This window comes from Lissotriton helveticus, chromosome 6, assembly GCF_964261635.1.
Source record: "Lissotriton helveticus chromosome 6, aLisHel1.1, whole genome shotgun sequence".
Lineage (NCBI taxonomy): Eukaryota > Metazoa > Chordata > Amphibia > Caudata > Salamandridae > Lissotriton > Lissotriton helveticus.
In genome coordinates this window covers 1,318,357,369-1,318,384,609 of record NC_136067.1, presented here as the reverse complement: position 1 = coordinate 1,318,384,609, position 27,241 = coordinate 1,318,357,369, and positions in this window count along the sequence as shown.

Below are 27,241 nucleotides of genomic sequence, written 5' to 3'. Positions count from 1 at the left end.
GCATAACACACATACACTCATAATAAAAAAATAGTCCCAGACACGCACACTCAGTCTAACACACTGTTACACTCATTCTCACTAGGTCTCTTGCATTATTTTGTCCATTTGTTGTCTGTCTCACACACACAGACACCAACACACAAACATACTGCCACTCACAATCCCAGTAATCAGTCTGCTTTTAATGTGTTAGAAAAGCTTGCCCTGCGTCTTCTGCCCCACCTGTCTTGCCTTTTAGTGAAGCTTAATAAAAACAAATCCCTCATACACTATTAAGAAATAGTAACATATTGCTGAATCAATGTTTGTTACAAGTATGATGTGAATGAAAATTGCACTTCCTTAAAATAGCTGAACATGGCTTGTAATTGGTCCCAACTGTGGATCAAGCAGTTACAGTATTGGAAATGGAAAGCCAGGACTGGCTGAAGGTGTCAAGCTATCCTCAATCCAGCAGCATACCCCAAAGTATCAGTGCTAGTTTCCCTCCTCATGTCATCACACTATCCCCTCTTGCACCTGCCCCATTGGGTGAGAGGAGTGTGTGCAGAGTGAGAGGAGTGGGTGCAGGGGGTGTGAGTGGTGTAAATGCAGGGTGAATGATGTCCCTGTGTGCAGGGTAAACAGCAAAAATGAAGGATGAGCTGTGAGGATGACTGTTGAGTGCATGGAATGCAGAGTTAGTGCAGAGTAAGTTGTGTGTCCCAGGGGGTTACGTCAGCATATTGCGCCTGTGTGCAGGCAGAGTGAACTGAGTGCCTGTGTGAGTGCAGGCTGAGAGATATGTCCGTCTGAGTGCAGCGTAGGAGGAAGGAGTGCAGGGTGAATGGTGGGACGACAGGGTGAGCGAAGTGCCTGTTTGCATGGTGTGAGAACAAGGTGAGTGCTGTGCCCATGTGACTTAAGGGTGAGATGTGTGAGTGATGGGAGTGCCTATGTTAGTGCACGATGAGTGACATGCCAGTGTGAGAGTAGGGTGAGAGGAGTGGCTGCAGGATGAGTGATGTGACCATATGAGTTTGGTTGTGGGTGAAAGTGCAGAGTAGGAGGAATGAATGCATGGTGAGTGATGTGTGTGTTTGAGGAAGATTGCAGGGTGAGCAGTGAGAGTGATCGTGAGTGAAGTGTCACACGAGTGCAGGGCTACGCAGTGTGCTAGTGTTACTGAACTGTGAGGGTGCAGTGTAGGAGTGTGAGGGCATGGTGAGGAATGTGAGTGCCATGTCATTGATGTGAGTGCAGGGAAAGCATGAAAGTGAAGGGTGAGAGGTGAGGATGAAGAGTGAGTTGTCTGAATGCAGGATGTATTTCCAGACACTTTGAGTACCTCAGCATGTTATTGACAGTTGGCGAGTAGGGCTGCGGATATAAGTTAAACTATTGCTATTATGGCATCAATCAGGGATGGAGGGTGGAGTAAATAAATAATTTGATGATCCTGCAACAAACTTTCAGTCTCATGATTAATGTTGCCAGCTGACCGGATTCCTACAGGCACCACTAGTATTTTAATGTCCTGACCAGTGCAAAAATAAGCAAAATCACATAAAGCTCGGATTTTTACCTTTGTCTGTACATACTTCAAACAGAAAATATAAATAGAGAGTACTTTTGAATGTGTTCTAGTGCCGCATTAAAAATCCATGTTTAATTTAAGTAAAGACAGAAAAGTCATGGTACAAAGGAATACACACAATTCTGTTTCCAGCCCCATTTAGTATCACAGCCAGGCCTTTGCACACTTTTTTAACAACAACAAATGGATGGTGTTTTTCCTCTTGTAAAGGTGACAAGCCTATTGGTGATATACCTTTTCATGAAATGCATTCCCAGTGTGGCAACAATCCCCTTCAAAGGTAAAGTCTGATTTTAAGTTAGAATTCTAAATATGGCATTTTAATAAAGTTTGTATTTTCCTTTCTATTTCATTCCTGCAGACTGTTTGTTCATGGTCGCATGACTGGGTGAAGTTGCAGTTGGGCCTTTTTTATTCTTCTCATACATCCACACAATAGAGAGATTATGTGTGCCTCGATAGGTCATCACTGGCAAGATGGGGGGGCAGAATCGGGCACAGCTCCACTTGCATATCACTAGACTGTGCTCTGCCTTCATGCTCTCACATTTCTTGAAGGACTGCTTTTTTGCTTGTTGCTCTGCTATCCGTTGCTCCCTGACTCTGTTGGAAGGAGAGCTGGAGTCTGCCTTCCCTCCAAGTAATCCCCAAGGGTTTGCTGGCTTGCCTCTTTTTCTTCTGAAGTCTCTGCGATACAAAAGTCTTCCTGCACTGCAGCTGGTGCTGCTGGACTCTGCCTTCTGTGAGTCCAACCCTTGCATGATGTACCCCCTCCAAGTTCTGGGCCTAAGAATTGAGTTCTACAGCTGCTTCATTAAAAATCAGCTCATTGGATTGACTGTGTGAGTAATTCCACAGTATCGCCCCACGCGTCCGACACAGCAGCTGTCCGCCAACAGTGGTACCACAGCCTGTGTGGCACGACGAAGCTCTGCGCTGCTCAATGGCAAAGCATTGCTTTAACTTCAGCTAAGCTCGACAACGAACCAGTGACCCAACTGCGTGGAAAGTTTGACACAGAGCCTTGAGCCTTGACTCTACTCCATCCAAGCTAATTTCTTAGCAGTACCAGCATGGGTCCTATAGCCAGTCAGCATTCCATCATGATCAACCTGAACATTGGAATTGCACTGGTCCTTTGCGACGTCAAGTAACCTTTTGACCACTAGCGATTTCTAAGCACAATTTTTGCTTTATTCTTAAAAAATAAACAACTTATCTTATCCTAATTGGAATTTTGTTGTTTTTATCTTATTTTGTTCAAATAAATAGGCTTCACTTTTCTAAACCTGTATGGAGACTTTTTTGTGGTGTTTTTATTATGTTCCTCTATGTGTGTGTGTGTTGCATAAATACTTTACACATTGCCTTTGTAAACAAGCCTGACTGCTCTGCGCCAAGCTATCAGAGGGTGAGCACAAGCTTTCTTATTGTGTATCTAGCTAACTCTAACTAGAATTGTGGTTCCTTCTTGGCCTGGGTGCACACCTCAGCCAAGCAGGATTCCCATTGCTAACAGGAGGCAGACTGGGAAGTTTGCTAGATATTGGGATAGAAACTCTGAGAAACCTATGTGAGGGAGGCAATCTGAACGTCTTTGCTGAACTTATAAACTTGTATGATATCCCTAGAGCTCACGTTCTACTATACAGAGCTGTGAGTAAAAGAAACCAAGATTTGTGGGTGATGCATATGGAGGAACCACTGGTACAGAAATGATTACAAATCATCTGTACTATTAGTGAGAAGCATAAGGCTGTAATACTGATGTATGAGTTATAGATTCAACAGGCAAAGGATTCATTAGATGGCTTGAGGCAGCAGTGGGCTGAGGATATATATCGAGACATACAAGAGCAAAATGTACCTAGGGTTTCCAAGAATGCACAATTTAAATGTGTATTATACATTTATATCATAAACACAGAGCCTACCCTGTTTAGTGTAAGGGGAGACCTGAGAAAGCAAAAGCATTTGTTCTTTAGGCTATTGTAGACAGTTGGACATTATCCAAGTAGGAGGGAGAGCTGGTCCCAGAAGAAGTTTAAAAAGTCACCCCGAGGTAGGCCACAAGGTAGATTGCATGCTATTTAAACTTGGGATATTTAGAAATGTAATGTTGCTATGTCCCAACAGTGACAATCCCATAAATGCTATTTTCAATGGCAAGAGTCTGGCTGTCCTAAGAAGAAAACGAGAATGAAGATTAAAATACTAATTCTGCTTCCTTTGGTTTAGGGCTATCCAAATGAATAGGTAAACCAATATTTATTAACGTAATTCAATGGTGAAGTTAGATTTTTACAAAATATTAAGAAAAACTAAAACAAACTTTTAGAAAGTTACCTTTTCCATGTCTGAAGCTCAAGGAGGCTAATTTGCTTCAGCCTGACAGCACTTGTCCTGCCAGTGCTTGACCTTTAATATAGTACGAAAACAGGTCCCAGAGTAGAGACAATGGCTTAGGCCTGGTGACAGGATGGGCCGAGTGTACAAAGTGTGAGTCATATCAGCTTGGGAAGGGCATTTGGGGAGGTACCAGGCCCTTCATTAACTTAAAAAGGACAGAAGTGAGGCCTGATCATTTTGGCTCATTGCAGACAGCTAGACATTATCCCAGAACAAGGGTGAGCTGGTAACAGAACCAGCTTCTTGTCGCTTGGAAGAAGGAGGCTGCTCATTTCTCTAAAACCCCTTTGACTTGCACACAACTTCAATCTAAGAGCAGAAATATTTGCCATCTTGGCGGAGTTCTACAAGCAGTGGAGTGTGTTGGGTCACGCCATTTGTGCTGATTTTTAGCACTGGTTGTTTGTACAATGCTGGAAAATCAGTGCAAATTGCACCAGTGTACCTATAGTGTGGATGGATACACTTCTGATTCTAGAGCACCAGATAGCGAGTCATAAACCCATGTGCAGAAGTTTTACCTCACTCCTGAGGTACAAATGACACACACGCAAAGAGTCACAGTGTTGTACATGTCTCATTCAGAGCAATGGAAGGCTAAGTGATGAACAATACAGTGGTCACTTGTAATGGGTTATAAAATTTGATCATAAAGGAGCAGATCTGTTCTTAACCCCTACGCTGCGGCGGCTATTCCGCCGCAGCGCTAAGGGTGAGGCGGGGCCGCGCGGCGGTCCCGTGCTCGTGACGGAACCGCTTCGTCACGGCCCTAAGGTGAGCTGTGCTTGTGACGGAATGGTTCCGTCACGGACCCGCCCGCCCATTAGAACGTCAGCGCAGGCGCGGAATTCGCACCGCGCAGGCGTGGCGAGTGGGCCATGACGGAACCGTTCCGTCACCAGCACAGCCCACCCGAGGCTTGTGATGGAACGGTTCCGTCACGAGCATGGGAGGGGTTAAAAGTTGCACCATAATCTTGTGTATCCCAAGCTGACTTACTCCGGAAACATATGCAGGGCAGCTGATGTGTGTGTACACACTTGGGTGTACAGAAGATTCCAGGGGGTGACACGGGGTGGGAGGAAGAGGGAAGGCCGACACCAGGGAAAGTAGAAAAGTAACATGTCTCAAAAAGAAAATGATGTAGACCACAAACTTCATAGAAGGTGAGGGGGACCCAAACCACTTTTGAAAAGCAGGAAATAGGAAGCCCAGGGAGAACAATACCCTTTGACATGGGTAGGTGCTTTGACTGCTTGCAGCCAAGACATGAGAGAGATTCATTGGGCTCCAAGGGAAACTTTAAAAAAATATATATTTGTATTGGTTTTCATTATCATAATTACAACACACTAGACATCAAGGCAGATCACAACTATCGTAAGTGGCAAAGCGGGCACTCTACCCCCCCAACCCTACAAACCATACAACAGCATGCATATTATTGCTAACAGGCTCATATATTATCCATCCAATTGGGTTCCCAATATGATTACTCGTGCGCAAGAAGGGATCGGGGAAAGATGTGACATGGGGAAGGGAGGGACAGTGGGATCAAATCCAGATTTACCATTCTCTCAATAACACATTAGTGTCCAAAAGGAGAAGAACAATGCATGACATTTAAGCAATCTTAAATTTCAGTTCCAAGTTCACTTATGTCATCCTGCTGCTGTTTCTGCAGTTGGCAGTGTCCAGGGAGATGCACACCATCCCTTCTTGCTCCTCCTCAATGGAGGATAGTATCATATCCAAACCCCTTGCAAAGTCTGGCAATCTTATGTCTCTTCGTGCTCCTCTGTACAATAAAGAGCCTTCTGCCTCCATTTGTTTTTAGTTCACACAACCTTTCATTGTACATAGGCGCATTTACAGGCTTCCAATAATGAGTGATGTCCCTTTTAGCTAGTCTTAGTGTCAGGTCAGTATATCTAATCATGACAATCTTGTCCTTCGGTCGAGCAAAGAGGCCAGAAGATACCCATCTGGGGTTTGTGGAATGTCTCTGTCAGTCCTTGTCATTAATATGGCTGTCACTTTGTCCAAATATTCACTCAGCTCTGGGCAGTGCCAGATCATATGGCAAAATGCAGCATCTGGGCAAGCATGCCTAGACATGTTGCCTGCCCCCCAGGATAAATCCTATTCATTCTCTTTGGTGTCAGGTAAGCCCTGTGTTTGTTATATAATTGTATCATGTGAATAGGGGTGTCTTTTTAGAATTTAAAAAGAAGGTTTGGTTTTCTTTGACACACTAGCAGATGTCACGGAAATTGCTGCAGTCAACAGGTGATATTTAACCCCTTCGCTGCGCCCATTGGCCAACGGCCGTTGCGAGCACTACCTCTGCAGTGCTGCGCACGTCCGTTGGCCGAAGCGGCCCCGCCCACTGATTAAAACCAACACACCGCGGGGTAATTCGCGCCGCGGTTAAGCGGTTAACTTTCCATGCCTGTGGTGTATTTGTATACCACCAGAACTTGAGGCAGATCTATATAACAAGTGTGTACAGTGGTTGAACCTAAATGGACCTTTGCCTTCAAACATCTCGGGGGAAATACTGGCAGTGAGAAGAATAGATTGGATTGGGAGGGGCCCTAAAACAGTGGCAGGGGATGTTGTTACTATTAATTTTAGGGACTCCTCCGCTGTGGACCACATCTGTAAAGCCCCTTTCCACAGAGAATCCCAAATTTTCCCTCTGCACTTATCCTATTTCTATCCTACCCCTAATCACAAACTGACTTCATATAGGAGATCCCAACCGACTAGAAATTGCTACCCACCTCCTAATAGGATTCACCATTGGCAGTCATTTGGGGAGGGTACCTTTCCAACAATTCCTACCTACCCACTGCAAGCCCACTGGAATAGGTTTAGTGTCCTCGAGGAGGTTGATTGACTCACCTCGAAAGGCACTCCCCCACTACAATTTAACAATGGCAACCTGGCGGAGGGGGACTGGAACCAAGGAGAAGACCTTACCAATGGCTATTGGTGAGAATTCCTCTCCCACTGCAGTGTCAAGGGTGGGGCCAGGTGCAGAGCAGAGATTGGGGCAGGAACTCCCTCTAGAACTAGGGGATGCGCAATTTACAAATGAGGCCATGGAAGGAAGTATAAAAATCCTCTCATGGAACATAGCCGGGCTAAAGAGTAAGCTACTTGATTCAGGGTGGTCTTCTTTTATGGCCACATATGATATTTGCCTGATGCAGGAAACCTGGTCCTTAGAGGAGAGTGCTAGTCCCGGTTTTGCCACCTATGACATCTATGCAGTTTCTGGGGGGAAGCGTCGTCCTTCAGGCGGCCTATCCATATGGGTAGGCGCACACCTAGGTGAACAGGCTACCCATGTGGATACAAAATCACCCGATATACAATGTGTCGTACTAAAGACCATAAATAAATCCCGTGTGGCTATTATAAATATCTACTCAAGGCCCACTGCGAATGGAAAGGAATCGAGCACTATTAAAGCGCTCGCTCTTTTTCTCCAAACACTTGACCCGACAACTTCGATAATCCTTGGTGGCGACTTTAATTGCCAGTTTGAGCCCCTGGGTGGATCTGAGTTGTGCGATGAGGATGAGGTTGATTTGCTCTGGCATATCCCTGCTCCAAGGATTGCCCCGGTAAGGGCCTGGACTCTGTTAGTATTACAAATCAAATCCCTGACCCTTGCAATGTCCCTGCGGGCATGTAATGGAAGGGCCATTAATGATAGTTCGGGCTTACCTACATATAATCGGTCTAATCGTATTTCCACCATTGACTATCTTATGTTGGAAGCCAAACACTGGGACAGGTTTAAAGATTTTAGGGTCATCCCAAGGCATGACAGCGACCACAACGCGCTGGCCCTGACGCTTAAGCCTGGATCATTTGGACTAACTAATCCCGACCCTAGCAATAATATGGTAGTGCCATCTTATACTATATCTAACAATAGGAGAAGGGTCAAATGGCCTTCGTGTGTGGACTCTCCAAGCCGTCTTGCAGAAATCTACCAGATTGCTACCCCACTTATAAGTGATATGGGGAACGCCACCTCCCATGGGCAGATTATTGAGTCCCACAGAAAGTTAGTTCTGAGTCTAGGGGATGTATTTTATCCAGTTAGTGGGACGAAGTCGCGTAGGATTAAATCACACCCTTGGCATGATCATGCCTGTAAGAAATCCAAGAAAGACCTTCTTACAGCAATTAAATCTAAGGACACCCTAAAAATCCAAGCCACAAGATTGCTTTACAAGAAGGAACTTACCAGGGCCAAGAGTGACTGGGAGGAATCCAGATCGGATGATATGAGACAGGCACTCGTTCTAAAAGATTCTAAGACTTTTTGGGCCATTGTTACCTCCTCGGCGGGTGGCGAGCGAGATGGTGGGGTCTCAAACATTGCTCCCACAGTCTGGGAGATGCACTTTAAGTCACTTTACACTAGTCCTGAGTTGGGGACACTTGAGCGCCAAGGCCGGGATAACTTGCCTAGAGTGATTTTGCCCCTTCGGATCTGCACGGGCCTGGACCTCCGGCACGAGCATCGACTTCCGGGGGTCCCGGGGCCCGGGGTTTCCTCTTGTAAAAGTCAGGATACTATGCCAGTCCCTGAGGCTTCCACGGCCCCAGACCCCCCGCACGAGCATAGACTGCCGGGGGTCTGGGGGTTCGGGGCTCCCCCCCCTAAAAATCAAGACACTATGCTCGCTCCTGGGACTCCCATGGCCCCAGACCCCCCGCACGAGCACCGACTGCCGGGGGTCTTGGGTCCCGGGGCCTCCTTTTGTAAAACCCAGGACACCCTGCCAGCCCCTGAGGTTTTCGCGGCCCCAGACTCCCCACACGAGAATAGACTGCCGGGGGCCTCGGGCCCCGTAGACCGGACGGGACAATTGGGTGCCCATGAGAGGATTACCACCTTTAAGCTCGATTCTATCTCCCTTAAGGAAGTTGAGTTGGCAATCGAGAGATTGCTCCCGAACAAAGCTCCCGGTCTTGACAGGCTTCTAGGAGATCTTTTCCGTTCTCAATCTAAAATCTGGGCCCTATACCTGATGGTCTTGTTCAATGCGGTCCTACAAGGTTCCGCATTGCCTGAGACCTGGCTTGGAGCCGAGATAGGTCCAATTTTTAAAAAGGGTTGCCCGCTCGCCCCATCTAACTATAGACCAATCAGCTTAATTGACACCACCCAGAAGCTGATGGGGCGAATCCTACTCGATAGATTATCGGGCTGGATGGAGGAGAATAAAATCTTGACCACCCTCCAAGCCGGATTTAGAACAGGGGTCTCGACCATGGACCAGATCTTCCGACTCCAGGTCCTATACTGGAAAACTGCAAGAGTAGAGGGTGGCAGCCTCTACCTTGTCTTTGTGGACCTGCGGGCCGCATTTGATCTGGTTCCCAGGGAGAGTCTCTGGACGGTCCTGGAGGAGCTTGGTCTCCCTCCCTATTTACTAGATGCCCTTATCAGACTCCACACAGGGAATTATGCACAGGTGAGGTGTGGGAGGAACGGGGAATTATCATCTCGCTTCCCCGTTACTCGGGGTGTACGCCAGGGTTGCGTATTGGCCTCCACCCTCTTTAGCCTGTATGTCAATGGTCTGACAGATGTACTTAATGGCGTTAGGGATAACGATGCTCCTCGCCTGGCCACTGGTAGGGTGCCCGCTCTGATGTTCGTGGACGACACTTTGTTGTTATCGCGAACATCAACGGGCATCCAGCGGGTTCTGGACGGGTTTGTGTCCTTCTGTGCCTCACGGGGGCTGGAGGTCAACTTGGAGAAAACCAAGTTCATGATCTTCAATCCCCCGAGGCACACCCGCCCAAATCCCACACTGGACGGAACTCCCCTGGAGCGAGTCAAGACTTTTGTATACTTGGGGGTCACATTGACTGAGCATTTCACTTGGGATCACCAAATCTCAAAATCATCCCTGAGACTGGCTCAGATTATGGGAGGCATAGGTAGATTTCATAGAGCTTCGACCTTTAAACCTGTCACTCCTGCCCTTGAGATATATAAAACACAGGTCAGATCAGCAGCTTTGTATGCTGCAGAACTCTGGGGACACACGAAAGTACATGAGTTACTGAAGGTTGAACAGGCCTTCATGCGACACCTGGTTGCCCTTCCCCAAAGCACTCCCCTCATACCACTACGCCTAGATCTAGGCTTGGAATCCATCGATGAACTGGCAGATGCACGACCTCTGCTCTATTGGAGAAGGCTCTGGTCCGTGCCGGAGCTTGTACCTTTTAGAGCAGAGTTCATTGCAATTTGGGGACAGTTACAACATAAGAACATACCCTGGCTGGCCCATGTTAAGGTTTTCCTCCACCAAATTGGTATGCCACATCTTTGGGATGCACCTGAAGACAGCTGCGTGAAGACGCAAAGGTCCCAAATAGTGGTGGCTGTAAGGTCACATAACCTTAAAACTCTACATTGCTTGACCTCCCTGGGCAGGCTGTCCACAGAGTTTTTATTGATGAAAGCTGACTCCAGGACGGAGGTGTTTTTGGACCTGGTGCAGCCTCCACTTGCAAGACAATTATACACTCAACTGAGGCATGGTTCCATACCGAAAGGGGCACTAACATCCAGATGGTCAAACTCGATGGAGGCCAATTGCCCTGCTTGCAACTACTGGAGGGAAGACATTGTACATATCTTTTTCTTCTGCCGGGCATACAGTGGAATTCGGAAATGCTGGATCCTTCCACTGTGTAAAAATCTGGGTTTTAGACAATGTGCACAAGCTTCAAGAGTTTTAATATATGATACTGCCCCTCCCATTGCTTTTGCTGTTTCCTGTTTTTTATATGGCATGTGGCGGAGAAGAACTCTTTTTATCAATATGAAATAATGGCCCATAATTACCTACTGTACCTTTACTCTTTGATAACTCAACGTTTAATAACTTTTAACTTGACTGTATTTATGGTTTTATTGTCGTGCCTGTACATATCTTATTGCACTTTTATGGTCTCCGACCGAAATAAAGTTATCAAATGAATGATATATAAATGTATCATGTGAATAGGGGTGTCTTTTTAGAATTTAAAAAGAAGGTTTGGTTTTCTTTGACACACTAGCAGATGTCACGGAAATTGCTGCAGTCAACAGGTGATATTTAACCCCTTCGCTGCGCCCGTTGGCCAACGGCCGTTGCGAGCACTACCTCTGCAGTGCTGCGCACGTCCGTTGGCCGAAGCGGCCCGGCCCACTGATTAAAACCACCACACCGCGGGGTAATTCGCGCCGCGGTTAAGTGGTTAACTTTCCATGCCTGTGGTGTATTTGTATACCATCTACATTTAAATTACTACTAATCTCCAGCTAGTTTTAGTTAGTGGAATCTTACCTCGTTAGCAGGTTGCAAAGGAGGCAAAAGGTTGCCCATATTTTATCTTGATTAATTGTTATTTTAACCTGAATAAAATATTTTATAACCAGTTGAAGGAGCTTGTAGACTTGGAATAGGGTGAGTTTACATTTTCCAAAGGTTCCCATTGTGATGATGGGAGATTTTAATGCTGAAATTCCTTTTAAATTAGTAAAGGATGAGTTTCATAGGGAGAAAGAAAACACTGTGTGAATCCCACATCAACACTTGGAGTACCACCGGAACAATGGGAGAGGGAGGAAACTTAGAGCCCAATGTAGGTAAATATGAAAAACCGATTCCTAAATGCTGAATTTTACTGATTCGGTATTTAGGAATCGGTATTTCATATGTAGCTAAAAATTCGGTAAAAAATACCGAATCGGTAATATTCGTTATTACCGAATCGGTAATACCGATTCGATAATAAGGAATCAACTTCCCATTCATTCCTATGGGCCTGGAGGCCCATAGGAATGAATGGGAAGCCATTCACTATCACCGATTCGGTAAATACCGAACCGGTAATATGGGGAGCATATTCCTGGGTGGCAGGGTGTCACATTGACACCCTGTTGCACCCCTGATTCTTGCATGTGTGCACATTTGGCGCACATACATGCCCTAAGGCATGTATGTCTGCCACATGGCACTGAGAAAAATGCAAAAAATTGCTTTATTTAAGGTTTTCGGTATTTACCACCAACTTGAAATAACGAATCCTGATAGCAAAATGCACTCACTTGAGTGCCACCTACATAGCTTTTAAGGATTTGGCAATTTACAGATTCCTTAAAATAAGGATTCAGGGCCCGATGTAGGTAATTCTTATTTACCACTTCTTAAATACCGAATTTTACCGATTCGGTATTTAAGAAGTGGTAAATATGAAGGGGGGAGATGTAGGTATTTCCAGATGTGTAAATACTGAATCTTTAAGATTCGGTATTTACCGAATCTGGAAATACCGAATCGGTATTTCCTATTGATTCCTATGGGCTGTGAAGCCCATAGGAATCAATGGGTAATACCGATTCTGTAATTACAGAATCGGTAAATACCGATTTGCACAAGGGTGCAGGGGGTGTCACTTTGACACCCTCTGGCACCCCCAAAACAGGCTTGGGTGCCATGTGGCAGGCATACATGCCCTAAGGGCAGGTCTGCCTGTCACATGGCATAGGTGTGCATGCACACATGTGCATGCACACCGGAATCGGTATTTTACCATCAAATTGGATTTGATGGTAAAATACCGATTTTGTAAGGCCTCTGGGACTCTGAAGAGTCCCACCTACATCTCGGTGCCTCAGAATCGGTAAATTTACCGATTTTTTATTTTACCGAATCGGTAAAATTACCGAATCGGTAATTTTACCGATTCGTTAAAATAATGCCCCCTACATACCTGTCACCCATATACCGGTCGGAAACGGCCGAAAATACCGATTTTCGGCCGTTACCGACCGACCTACATCTGGCCCTCAGTATTTTACTGATTCCTTAAAATAAGGAATCTGTAAATTACAGAATCCTTAAAATCTGCCTCCTACGTTCGAAAAGGCTAAATACCTGTCGGTAACGGGATATTTACCAATTTTCATCCGTTACCGACCGGTATTTAGCTACCTACATATGGCCCTTTGGCTGTTAGTTGACAGATTAAATGCAACCATTGTGAATGACTGATGTGTGGGGTATCAACCTGTAAATTTGACAATGGTATAGAGGCTACAATAATAGACTATGTTATGATCTCTACCGAAAGGTTTGGTTTAATAAAGGACCTAATGGTAGGAGGTTTAACAGGTAGTGATCATAAACTAATAGTTCTAACTCTGTAAAGGGATGTACGTTTAAGAGATATGTGGCAAAATAGTTCTGCAATATGTAGGTCAAATAAATGCTGGTTTATGTGGGCAGGCAAGTTGAAAAGTTCCACACAGAATATAATAAAGGAAGTATTGCAATTGTAATCCTCTCTGATGCCACAGCTTATGGTACATGAGTATCAGACATTAATTACCTCTATAAGCAAAATGGCAGCAGAAGATTTAAAATGTGGATGTGGTTGAAAGGATCTGGTGAACTGTGCCAAAAAACAGGCTAAGCTAGAATTAAATAAGAACATAAGGGAAGCTCATAAAGGAGATGGGGTAAACAGGGAGTATTTACTTAAAGCCTGCAAGAGAACTTATATGAAAAAGATTAGAAGAGTTACTTCAGAAGAGAAGGAGAATACATGGATTAAGCAATAGCTGAGTTGAGAGGGGGAAATACAAAGGGTTTTTGGACCATAGTAAATAGAGTGCTGGGGGGAAGAAAAAGTATCGTAACAGTCCAATACTCAAAGAAACTTGGGTAAGCTACTTATCAGAGTTGTATGAAGTTACAGAGGCTCAAAAGAATGGGGTACAGAGCGGATCGGTTGAGGATTTGGAACAAGGGGAAGTGGTTTGCCACTGGATTCCATCAGTTATGGAGATAGAAATAGAAAACAATATAAAAGGTCAAAAAAGTTTGAAGGCCAGGGCCCGAATGGCCGCTCCTCCGATATAATTAAACTTCATTCAAAATTGTGGGCTCAAGTATTAGTATCGTTTTTTGAAGCTGTAATAAACTGCCAGTTTATTCCTGGAAAGGTAGTAAAAGGGTCCCACTCTTTAAAAAAAAGAAACGGGACCTACCACCAAATTATCATATGATCAAGCTACTTGATACTGCAGTAAGATATATGCAGAATGGGGGTGATCATGCTAGGGTTGTTTGGGTAAGCAAAGCTAATATTCTCTTGAGAGTCCAAATTGGGTTTCGGAAAAGGGTATTCAATAATGGACTGTTGTCTCATATGAAATCTTTTAGCTGAAAAATATGCCTTTAAGAAAAAGCAACCTTTATATATATTGATTTGTCAACAGTGTTTGACACGATTAATAGGCACTTAATTTGGAAGAAGATGAGGAGGTTGGAGAGTCCATTAGGCCTGCTAAAACTGATTATCCAATTGCATAAAGGCTCATGAACGAGAGTGGGATTTTTTATTTCTTTTTCTTCCCTTTTCTTTTTTTCTTTTTTTCCCTTTTCCTTCTCTGTTTACTTCCTTTCATTTCCCTTATTTTACCCCTATTCCCTTTTTTTGTTCTTTTCTTTTCCTTCCTTTCTTTTCCCCTTTCCAATTCCCCTTTTCAATTTTTATCCCCTTTCTTCTTCAATCCAGATTGAAAATAATATGCTCTATACACATGCTTACAAGCAGAGAAAAATAGTTATACTCTAATCTCTATCTCCTTCTTAACCTCGCCGGACTCAACTTTTAGGAGTGCCAATATTCATCAATAATTCATCTGCCGCCTGAACTGTACGAATGTTGTACATTTTATTATTAAACATAATTTTCAAGGCAGCAGGAAAACTCAACTGGACTGATGCACCCAAATTCCTAAAGGGCTCCATTCTTCTGCCCAGTTCCCACTGTCTATCTAAGGTTGCCCTTGAGAGATCAGATCTTATTTGAAAAGTGAGATCCCCTCCAGATAGGGATTTTTGTTTAAGGGCTAAGTTGAGGATATCGTCTTTCAGTATGAAGGTATGAAAATTGACAAGTATCTTCCGTGGCTTAGTCCGCTGAAGATTTCGCCTGAAAGGGTCCCTGTGAACACGTTGGATGTCTGTTTTCAGTTCCTCCTCTGTATAAGTTAAATTGAGAGACTTTTTAATGAGTTGGATAATGTAGGACTTAATGTCAGATCCCTCGATTCCTTCGGGCACATGTAAAATGCGAATATTACAGCGCCTCGCATTATTTTCCAGGACCTCCATTCTATCAGCTAATGCGATGTCCTCTCTTTTTAGTGTAGCTATATCCTCCTTAACACTTTCCAACTCAAGAGACATTACTGCTGTTGTTTCTTCCAGCACTCCAGTTCTTACAAAGAGCCCATCTATTTTGGTATCTTGTGCCTCACATTAAGACCTGATCTCTCTCCGAATTTTTGATGACTCCTCGAACCCCCGTTTAATATCAGCCGATAAATTTGAAAACATGGATGCTATCATGGAGAGAGAGAGAGATCTGGGAGTGTATTAGTCTCGAAAGTAGGTAGTTCGACCCCTAAGTAAATTCTTTAATAGAATTATAACACAATAAGAAGATTAATAACAACAATTTAATATAAAAAAAATCACAATAAACACAAAACTTAAACATTTCACTTCTGAGGACCCTACTCCAGTAATTCGGAGTAGCCTTATCAGCCTAAACCATAGACAGATCTAGTTAGTCCTCAAACACTATTATTAATAGCGCTCCGCGGGGCTTGGAAGTGGTTAGGGGTACCAAACCGAACGTGTTCCGGTGGACAAACAAGGGTTCCTCAAGGGAGGGGGGGTCGGGTTCACGTGGGTGAGGGTTAGGGTAAAAAAGTATAAAATGTTTCTCATCTCTGAATTGGTTATTGTCAACAGTGTTTCTAAAAAATGGACAGAATACATATCTATGACATATACCAAGGGCTATAAGATAGAAAGATCTTGCCTCAATAAATACATCAACTATGAGTACCATTAAGATACTCTCCTGGAACGTTAATGGCCTGCGCACCAAACCTAGATCTAACACGATATTACAATACCTACGTGATGTTGATGCGCAGGTCATTATATTGCAGGAGACACATTTGGTTGAGGCTGAAGTACACGACCTGGTAAATAAAAACAATTGGATAGATTTAGCTGTTACAACATCTCAAGCAGTTAATACTAGAGGGGTTACCATTCTTTTAAAAAAAACAATTAATACAAGACTCATAGAGCAGAAAGTAGATCCCACAGGCAGGTGGGCTATTGCAACAGTTGTGATAGGAGGCTCACGCCTTACGATAGTGGGATATTATGGCCCAATAAGGATGATCCCTCTGCCTTGGTAACATTATTCTCAGGTGATTTTAATATTGTACTCGATCCGTCACTAGACAAGACTACTTCTAGTCGACAACATACCTTGTCCAAATCCAGAGATTTTTTACTTAAAACCATGTCGCAATACGGTTTTATAGACATTTGGAGGGTAAGGTCAGGACAGAAAACTGTTTTTTCTTTTCGCAATTATAAATATCATCATAGATCTAGGATCGATTGTTTTCTAGTAAGTAGAGTGTTACTTGATTCAACAAAGAATGTAATATACCTACCATCTCACTTGTCGGATCATTCGGCGGTACTTCTAGATCTCGAAGTACTGATTCAACCTCCAATCAGGTCATGGTCTCTTGATAAGTCTTTCCTTACATCTCCAGAAGACTTGGAGTACATTAGAGTAGAAACGAAAGAATTCTTTATACCCAACATCGGTTCAGCTAGTTCAAGCTCTGTATGGGATGCCTTTAAATGCTCCTTGAGAGGGGTTATTAAAAATAAAATTACGTTCCGAAGGAGGCAGTACACCCAGGAAGTTGCGTCTATTGAAGCTAATCTATTATTAGCCCAGACTGAACTAGATGCTTCTGATTCCGCTATATTGGCTAAACGGGAGGAAGTGATGAAACTCAAAGGGCAACTAGCTTCAGTACTTAACCAACGCATACTTCAAAGGTGGGAAGTAAGTAAACTAGCCCATTTTGAATTTGGAGAAGGGGCAGGTAAATTGCTTGCTTGGAAATCCAGAACTGATCGGACCCAAAATAATATAGGGGCTATAAAATCTATTTCGGGTACTGTAACTTCGGACGTAGAAATTAGATCTGCCTCTAAGGATTTCTTTCAAAACATATACCAGGAGGACAATAACATCTCCTCTGAAAGTATAAAGGAGTGGCTGAGTAACATTTCACTGCCATCACTCTCCCTAGAACAAATGGCCTCTCTAGATCAGGCAATTACGGAAGAAGAGGTAGTGATGGCTATACATAACAGTAAAAGCGGTAAGGCGGCTGGGCCAGATGGCTTGCCCGCTGAGATATATAAATGCCTTGCGGGGGACATTGCTCTATTTCTAACCATATTATTTAATCAAATATTGTTGGAAGGAGATTTACCGCCTATATCTTGGAATAAAGCCTCGATTACACTCATCTTGAAACCAGGCAAGGCTTCTTCCGAATGCGGCTTTTACCGCCCTATTTCAATACTTAATACCGACTATAAGATTTTTACGTCACTCCTGGCTAAGACGTTGGGCCAGGTTGTTCCCTCAGTCCTACATTCTAACCAAAAGGGCTTTGTCAAGGGGCGCCAGCTCTTTGAGCTGACGTACGACTTGATAGGAGCAATCGATATAGCAACTAGCTCCTCATTACCCTTAGCTGTTCTCACGTTGGATGCCACCAAGGCCTTTGACAGAGTCAATTGGTTGTACCTGTCGGAGGCCTTGGAAAAATTCGGCGTGGGTAGGGCCTTCCGTAGAGCAGTGGAACTCTTATTCCATAAGCCATCCGCTTCTGTCCTGGTTAATGGCGGTTTGTCTGAACCATTTATAATTACAAGGGGAACACGGCAGGATTGCCCTCTTTCGCCCCTGCTTTTTGATCTCTATATTGAGCCGTTTGCTCAAACAATTCGTGAGGAGAATAACATCATACCTTTTAAATACAGAGACTGGGAAAAAAAGGTATCCCTATATGCTGACGACATTATGATTATGACTTCAGATATCAGCACTGCATTTCCGACAGCTATAAAGTTAGCATTGGAATTTGGTAACATCTCCGTATATGAAGTAAATGCCACTAAGACCGAGGTTATGGAGTGGAATAGTGTAACAACTGGGCTTCCTGTGCAACTTTGTAGTAACATGAGATACCTGGGCATAAGAATATTCAAAGATATAAACCTGATCGCTTCTACAAACTTTACTTCAGTAGCTAAAGAATGTAGGAAACTAATGGGCTCTTGGGGTAATCTCCCATTGACACTTCTGGGTCGCTCAAATCTAGTCAAAATGTTCATTTTACCTAAGTTGACTTTTATTTTTAATAGCATACCACTATATTTTGAAACTTCACTAATAGCGAAGATGCAGAGTGATATCTCTTCATTTGTTTGGAAGAAGAAATGTGTAAGAATAGCTTGGAAGAAATTAAGGCGTCGCAGGGAGAAGGGAGGCTTGGCAGGCCCGGATCTCCAGATTTACATCTGGGCCTTTCAGATGTCACATGCCCGTATGCTCTTAAAAACTCCATCAGATCAAGACATCGGGTCGATGTTTATAACATTATTACAGTGTGAAGGGATAGGGCAGATGGGGTTTCTTTTTAAGTTTGGAGACTCCAAATTTTTCAAAAAGATCAAACTGAAGGTGTTGCTAGGCCTAGCAAAAACTTGGTATAATCTTAGAGTAACTACTAAAATAGGATACTATTCAAATAGATCTCCCATATGGGATCTCCCTGCCCCTCCTGGTTGGGCTAATGAAGTATTGATAAATCCATTATTAGACGCCGGCATCTTAACTTGGGGTGACCTATTTTTAGAAGGGGAAATGCTTTCCAGGGAACATCTAGTAAGCAAGGTGGGCCCCAATCTCTCCAGATTTAAGTTTTTACAAATTTCAAGTTGGGCCAGGCACATACATCTGGGGCTCCTCGTCGTGCCCAACTGCCTATAGGTGGAAGTAGCCAATTGGAATCTTCTCTACTTGATAAAATACCAGGACCCAAAGAAATTTCCTTTTTCTACAATTTAATCTTGGAGGATATAGACGGAGAATTCCATCTTCCAGATCAACTTTGGAGCTCCCTGTTGCCTGCTGTCAATTTGCATGAATTATGGTCAGCCTCCTGCAACGTTCTCTGGGATATAGTGAAACCAGCTTGGCTTCGCAGGAACCATCTATATACTCTTCACAGGGCTTACTACTCCCCCCAGAGATTGTCTAAATTTTCAAGAGTGGAGCCTGTGGCGTGTGCCAGGTGTGGCTTAGTGGAGGCTTCGGATACACACATGTTTTATGATTGTCCACAGTTAACATCATATTGGCAATCAATAGGTAATAAATTAACAACATCAACAGGCTCCACTGTGATTATAGATCTCCGGTTAGTAATATTTGGAGTAGTAGACCAGAAGCGTAGTTCAAACAATAACCTTTTGTTCTACTCAATGTTGGTGGCCCGACGAGAAATCTGCAAGCGATGGAAAGAGGCTTCTCCTCCGATGTTTCATGACTGGTGTTCCTCCATGTTACAAATATCAAAGATGGATCTGTCCAGGGCCGGAAAACCAGATAAAAGGGCATTTTGGCAGATACTTGATTGGTCTCAATAGTCTGAGCTGGGTCCCCCCCCCCCCCCACCCCCCCAGTTCCAATGATTACAAAGCCATGATACACGTCTCTGCTAAAACATCCTTTGATTAGGGGAATAGGTGGTAAAAGCAATGGTGGCAACTGGCTATTGGTTAATATCTGTCTAAAACGATACAGAGTGTTAAGGTTTAATGGTTGAAAGACATAGCTGAAGGGTTTTGGCGGAATCGTAAATCAAATATAGCCCTACCAGCCTTTAACTGACACAGCTTGTCAGACTCACCATGAGCCATACTTCCCTGTCCAAAAGTTCGGCAGATTAGTACCATGGTGGAGATGAGGAACAAAAAAAAAAATGAACGAGAGTGGGATTAGGGAGAAATGGAGCTTTAACAAGAAAAATAGATGACCCTAATGGATTAGGGCAGGGGTAAATGTTGGCCCAGCTTCTGTATTCTATATACATAGTGGACACTATAGTAGGATTACATGCAATCCAAGCATTTTCACCAAAACTTGAAAATGAGATCATCCCAGTAATGTCTCATGCAGATGATTCAGTTTTGATTGATCTGACGCTGGTTGGCCTGCAGAGACAGTTGGATGCATTTTCTGAGTATAGCAGGTACAGCCTATTGAAAATAAATACGGCTAAAACTAATGTAATGTTTTTATAAAAGGGAGGTGACAGAAGAGAAAGCCTAAGTGGTGAATAAATGTAGCTCTAGTAGAGAGGTAACATTATATAGTTATCTTGGCCTTCTTTATAGATATGATCTTAATTTTACGCTGCATATAGATATACAGGAAGAGAGAGTTTAGGCTATTGCAAGAGCATTATTTAGGATGGATCTTGCACTGGGTCTTAAATCCATCAAAGTGCTCAGACAGACACACAATGCAAAAATAGTAAATTTGCTGGTGTATGGCTGTGAGTTTTTCCCAAGGGATTTCAAAGAAGAATGCAAATCATTGCAATGAGTGACTGGAAGAAATGGTTGGGCCTACCCAGAGGAACTGTAAACAGTACATTGAGACTTGAATTGGGTGTAACAAATGTTCTATTTAAGTATGAGCAAAGGCTCTCTAGTTATTGTCTTGGTCCTCTTAGAACGGAAGAGGGTTCCTAAGGGTAAATTATAAAATCCAGCCTGCAGGAAAAGTATGCTGACAGGTGGGTGGCTTTCCTGCTGGATATTAGGGCTTCAATAGATGTTACCGTAGGGGAGAAATGTCAAGGGCGGTCCATCACACAGCGGAAGCAAATAGTAAAGTATTTAGTTAAACAGGGCTTTAGAAGGAGTGATTTAGAATATGTGTGAAAGAAAGATAACCTGTGCCATTTAGGAATGTAAGATAATGGGGCATATTCAATCTTATTTGTGAGATTTTAAAGAGCAAACACATAAGGAGATGGGCATTAAAGATTAGATTGAGACAAGTACCAATTTTTGTACTGTGGAAGTTGGTCCAGCAACCCAAGATGGAGAAAGCTATATGTCCCTTGTGTCTATGGGAACCACTGACCTTTTTTCATTGACTTATAAATTGCTCCAGTTTTGAAGCAACCTTAAGAACGCTGTTGCTACTGACCCTAAGATTGACTCAGATTCGACATACAAAGGGTCTCCTTCAATTAATTTTAGTATGTGGTAATATACCTGTGTGCTATGTAGTAGGGAACTTCCTGGCTGTTGTTCAGGACCAGTTAATGAAGAAAAAAGGTTTCTTCCTAATAGCATTAGAACATGCACTTTGTTGCCTATCGTTGCACAAAGGAAAAAGTACCCACTATACACTCATAAGTGATTAATTTGTATATAGAACATTCTAATGTCTGTTTTACTTAAGGGTACATGGTTTAGAGGGGACTGTTGAATTATAATCTCTCTCCTTTTACCATGTAATTATATTTTTAATATAAGAAACTGTTCTTTGTATTTGGTGACTCTTTATCAAAGGTTTTGATTACACGCCCAGGAGAAAAAAATACTTGCATCCATGAAATCATTGCATTAGTTGGCACTGAAATAGATTGTATTTTGCACAGGGATAAAGTTAACTCTTTACTGAAATTATGGAAGAAATGTTTGCATTGTAGGGAGTTACGGTCTGTCATTTTATCATGAAAAAGGAAGGATGTTCATCTTTCTAGACGTAGAAGGGTTAGGGTTAAAACTGGTACTTGCTGCCTTTAAATGCTTGTAGGTGGGTGGGTAAAAGTATATTTATATTTTATTACCAAACAATTTTCTTAGTTGCAAAAGAATATGTTTTAAAATATGATTTGAGTTTTGTGTATATATGAACTGTTTGTATGGCCTTTGTTGGCATGACATCAAACTGTTAATAAACTGAAACTGAATACCATATAGTTTAGCCCTGCATGTGAGATAAATAAGCCAATCAGGGATTAGCCAATATCTGTATGTTTTAAGGATCAGAGCATGTACACTGGGCACTGGACACCAGTTCCCTTCTATGCTCAATGTAAAGCGCAACATTAAAATTATGCAAGAAATGGGGGTGATCATGCAAGAAAAGGGCATTGACTCACAGATGTACAAGGACCGATAGCTTTATAAGCCATGCAATAGCACAGTATACACAGCACAGCTGGTATATGGATAACCACAAACCTGGAAATAAAAGGGTCTTGGGTCCGACCATCACTGGGACCCCAAAAGTGTGAGATTCAGGGACTGCTCTAGAGTTTGGAAGAAGCTACTTTATCCATGAATGTAACAGGGCACATTCTGTTTGTCACCGGATGGACTGCAGTCTACCAAACTCTGTGCCTGAATTATAAAAGTCAGCTTACAATTTTGTGTAAATTTGTGATTTTTGCTATTCACACAATGGTTTACAAGTAGCATCTTTAGGAGTGGGAAGTCTCTGCACATAAAAAGATAGGGCAGTCCCATCTTTTTATGTGAGGAGACTCCGCACTCATAAATATACTACTCCTAAATCCCTTTGTGAAAAGCAAATATTCGCAAACTTACACAAAACTCAAAGTTTACCTTTATGAATGAGGCCCTTAGATATCACTGCAGCCAAGAAATGATCTCTGTCCTTTGATATCAACGCCTGTCAAGGCACATAAAGTATAAAAATTCTGTTGGATGGCCACTGTTGGTTTTGATGGCTGCCTTCCAAACTTTAATAACGTTTTTGTTTTACAGTGATAAATTCCCTAAATGAGGGTTTATTATTGAAAAATGAAAAGTTAATGACCCCGCCACTCACTGAGCTTTTTCTCTGGGTGACATTCTACTTTTCTGCCCTTACTACCAGGTTTGTCCTAGTGGTGATGTATAGAAAAAAGGACATCACATGGTCCACACTAGAGTGGATGGCCAGTGCAATGTTCTTCCAGCAAAACCCATACTCTTTTGCGAAGTTGGGGGAAGTATTTAATTGACGGACTCAAAAGGGACTTTGTCGACAGAAATCTTTCCATCTTACCCAAAATACCATCAGACCATCAGTTTGGCAGTAAGAGTCTCTGTTAGATTTGATATTGAGCATTCTGTCCTCGCAACTCTAAATCAGCCCCTTATTGTAGATTTCATCCTTAATCCTGTATGCGCTGCTCTAAAAGAAGCAGTTCCTGTGATATGCTTCCTCACCTGTTTCGTAGGCTCTTACACTTATTATTGTTTCTCTCTTTATGAAGTTATGATAAAGGTTATCATGTTGCAAATTAAACTATAACAACTGCTCATAGCGAAAGAGAATCCAAAGCGATGCAATATAAATTATGATGAGTTGCATGACTTTTAGATATACATTAATTGTGATATTCAAGCGGCTGCCACCACTATAATTATCCATGAATACTCAGTAAAGATAATTTAAAAGAAAAACAATGGATGAAGCTTTCTGACCAAAAGTCCCTCTAAGGATGCCTATTACGAATGACTTTTGGGGAAAAACATAGCTTGTGTAAAATATCTAAGGCTGCGTTAAAAACCGGACCAAAAAACGGCATGATAGGATCATCAGAGGTATAGTATTATTTACACTCATTAGTCCAGGGGCTTCCAATCTCTGAAACCCTGCCCTGCACCCCAAAAAAAGCTGGCCAAACTGAAACCAGGAGAACAGACTTAGAAATAATGGCTTATGCAGAGCAGGTTAGCACTTCCACTGAATGTAAGCCAAACTCTGGAAACTCCTAAAAGCACACTTCCCTTCCTCCTTCACCCAATGTTTATCTCTTCGACGAATGGACTGTTGAAAAGCCCAGAGGGTGCATAACGCCAGGCAACACAATGGGTTTGTAAGGTGGTGATTTTACGGTGTCTAAGCTACTTTATCAGGCATATCAAGCAGTATGGTTCAAAAGGAGAGGACAAATAATTCCTTCAGAGAGTTATCTAGTCTAGAACAAGCCCTAGTTTGAAACCGAAGAACCCATCATTTATGAAATCAGTGTAACCCACAGATCTGTTGTTTAAATTAGCCTTCTTTTTCAGATCAGCCTGGAAAACTGACAGGTTCTCGACAACAATAGAATCCATGATTAAACATATAAAATTAAGTACATCATGTCAAAATATGGTTACATCTGTGAGGGAAATGGCCAGAACAATGCAGGCAGAGCTATGCATGCTGTTCCCACATAAGCACAATGATGCTTGTGATGGAACAAGGACTCGTGAAAAAGAGACTTGCTTGGAAGCAATCTTCTCATGTAACCACTAACCCTGTACTAAATTTGTATTGTGGAAATAACATGCATTACACAACATTTATGAATAAGAACGAAGCTTGCCTATGTGTCTTCTTAACCAGAAACTCAAGTGTGATTCTAAGATGGGCGCTAACCGAAAATCTTTAGTGCGCATGCGTCTACTGCATCTATGTAGTATGACGTATCTTTTGCTTGGAGGAAACTTTCTGCATTTGCGCAGTAGCTAACAAAATGGCCGCTTGAAACTCACATGCTTGCCACCTGCTTGCTGAGAAACTAAACCCAGCTATTCTACTAATGCTAATGGGGGAATAGTAATAATAAGTAACTGGGATTAGAGTAGAGATAGGTAGAATACAGTGAAACCATTTATTTAGATTTTAACATTTATATTTTTGACTCTTTCAGTAGTGCTTATGATGGGCCTAGAAACACGAACCATAGTCTATTCCCTCTCATTCTACCGCACATGCGTACTGCAACCAAGCTAGAATACACATTGTCAACTTGAACCTCATCCAAGGTTTCCAGTGGATACTTTCATGAGAACCGAAACGACAGGCAACTGAAATGGATGGGAACTACAGTTTTTTCCTAGTATGTGACAATTACAATGTGAATATGGGTGGGAATAAAGATTGATGTATAAAACTTAAGGAGTGTGATGATCACCTCCCCTTATCCTATCAGAATTTGTATTTTCATAAGTTTGAAACATTAATGGGTGGTACCAGCATACAGAAAGCTATAATTGAAGTAGCATTAGTTAGTTAGTGGGCACAGAGACTGGGATGCTGTCGGAATGACGAGAGTTGCTGGAGAAGAATCGTATTGCTGAACCAATTACCTAAATGCCAGAAACCGGTCCTCGGAAGCTTGTTTCCGGTCCAGGGAAGACATGGCTTGGCAGTTCGGGCTGGACTGTTCCCATGAGGCACAGGGTCAGACTGATTTGCATATAGCCATGTCTGACCTGGGGTGGCAGAGTGGGCAAAAGAACGGTGATGGATTAAACCCAGATCTTTTGACTGGGTGTGAGTGTTTGATTGATTCAGATGCTCTGTCCATCACCACCCCCTTTTGTACTGAACCAATTACCTTAAGCAAATAAATTTAGAAAAAGATTGCGGAAGAATCTCGAGGAGGAAAAGAGTGTCAGAGAGGGGTGCTACACAAGCGTTGGTGATAGAGAGGTCGCCTGTCCTATCCTGATTCCTGTCCTGAAGCTTTTGTTCGCCAGAACTTTCCTGGGGGACCCCTTCCAATTCCTAGGCCTGGGAGTTGGTTATCACACCATTCTTGGTAATTATAAATATATATGTGTATTGCGCTTACGTGCTTTTTTCTCTATCCTCTCCCTTTCATGCAGTGTCATTGCAGAGTGTAAATGAATGCATTTTCATTGGTTATTTGAATCTTCCTTCCTGTGAGAAATGGAGTTGGTTCTGTACTGTGTACGTGATTCACATTAATTAATTTGAGATAAAATGTAAATACACCCCGACGCTGTGATAATTTCCAATGTGTAAGTATATTGAAATCATAGGTCATTTCACCATTAACTAGTTCCAAATAATGGTCCATTGACCAGAGGAAAGAACTCTTTTATCAGTAAAAGATTGGTTAGGGACTAGAAATAACTAATCTAGAGAATTACAAAACATGACCCCAGCGGTTATTGCCAGTGTGTTGTGAATTAATTTATGGGCCCAGGTGAGTATGTGGTGTTAGATTGCCTGTTGCTGGTAACCCTCTGGATCACTTGCCTCAACCATGCATATGCCTTATCCATGTGTGTGCATGTTTCAGGCATATGCACGATCTAACTGCTGGGATGAGTGAGCCCAGGAACAGGATGTCTGGGGAGAGGACGCAGTGAGGTAAGAGGGGCTGGAGCCTGGTTTTGAGAGATGGGGTAGTTTTTAAGGGTTGGGGTTATTTTTATGGCTCAGCGATAGGGGTTCAGGTTTGTTTTCAGGATGCGGACGGGTTTGCTTTTAGGGCTCGGGTTGGGTTGCTTTTAGGACTCCGGGGGTTGGGGTAGTTTTGGGGGCTTAGCGGTGTCAGCGTAATTATTTGGGCTCAGGGGGTCGGGCTAGATTTTACAGATCAGGGTGGGGCAGGGTACATTTTAGGGCTTGCGAGGGTCAGGGTAGTTGTTAGGGCTAGAGGGTCTGTTCATTTTTAAGTCTTGGGTTGGAGAGGTTTTTGGGGTTCAGGGTGGGGTCAGGTACATTTTAGGGCTCAGGTTGGGGTAGTTGTTAGGGCAAAGGGCAGGTAGCTCAGGGTGGGATCTTTACAGCGCATCCCTAAACAAATCATGCCTTTACTACAAAAATGGGTGGTAAAGACTTGTGTAGTAACAGCATGCGTGAGAGAGGCTTGCACGGTTTAGACATGTGCTCCTTTGTCAAACAACCAACTTTGGAACTCTGGCTAAATACTGGCAAGAAAGTGGGTTGTTTCTTTCATATTGTGAGACTTTCTTTATTACATTCTAACTTCTGTTATATCAGCAAAGATCACACCAGCACAACATTTTTATCCATATAGGGATAGTATAGGTATACTATCCTTTAACTTCTGAAGAGGTCAGCCTTTAAGACCATGGAGAACAGGAACTTAGAAGCGAGGCTAGGGCTTAATTCTAGGCTGTGGGAAGGATTTCTGCAACCGATTGAGTCAGTGACTACAAGAAGCACTGCAAACTAAATTCTGTGGCTCCCATAACTCAGTGGTTATAGGATCAGCCCCTGTCCTAACATCGGCAACCATGCTGCTGAATCAGCCTGCTGCCTCCTTTCTTTCCAGCAGTCCCATAACATATCCCCAGCAATTTGGATCAAGGCCTGATTCCTAGTAGGAACCTTAGAGGTAAGGTATAAGCATCAATACAACAATATTTTCAGTGTTTG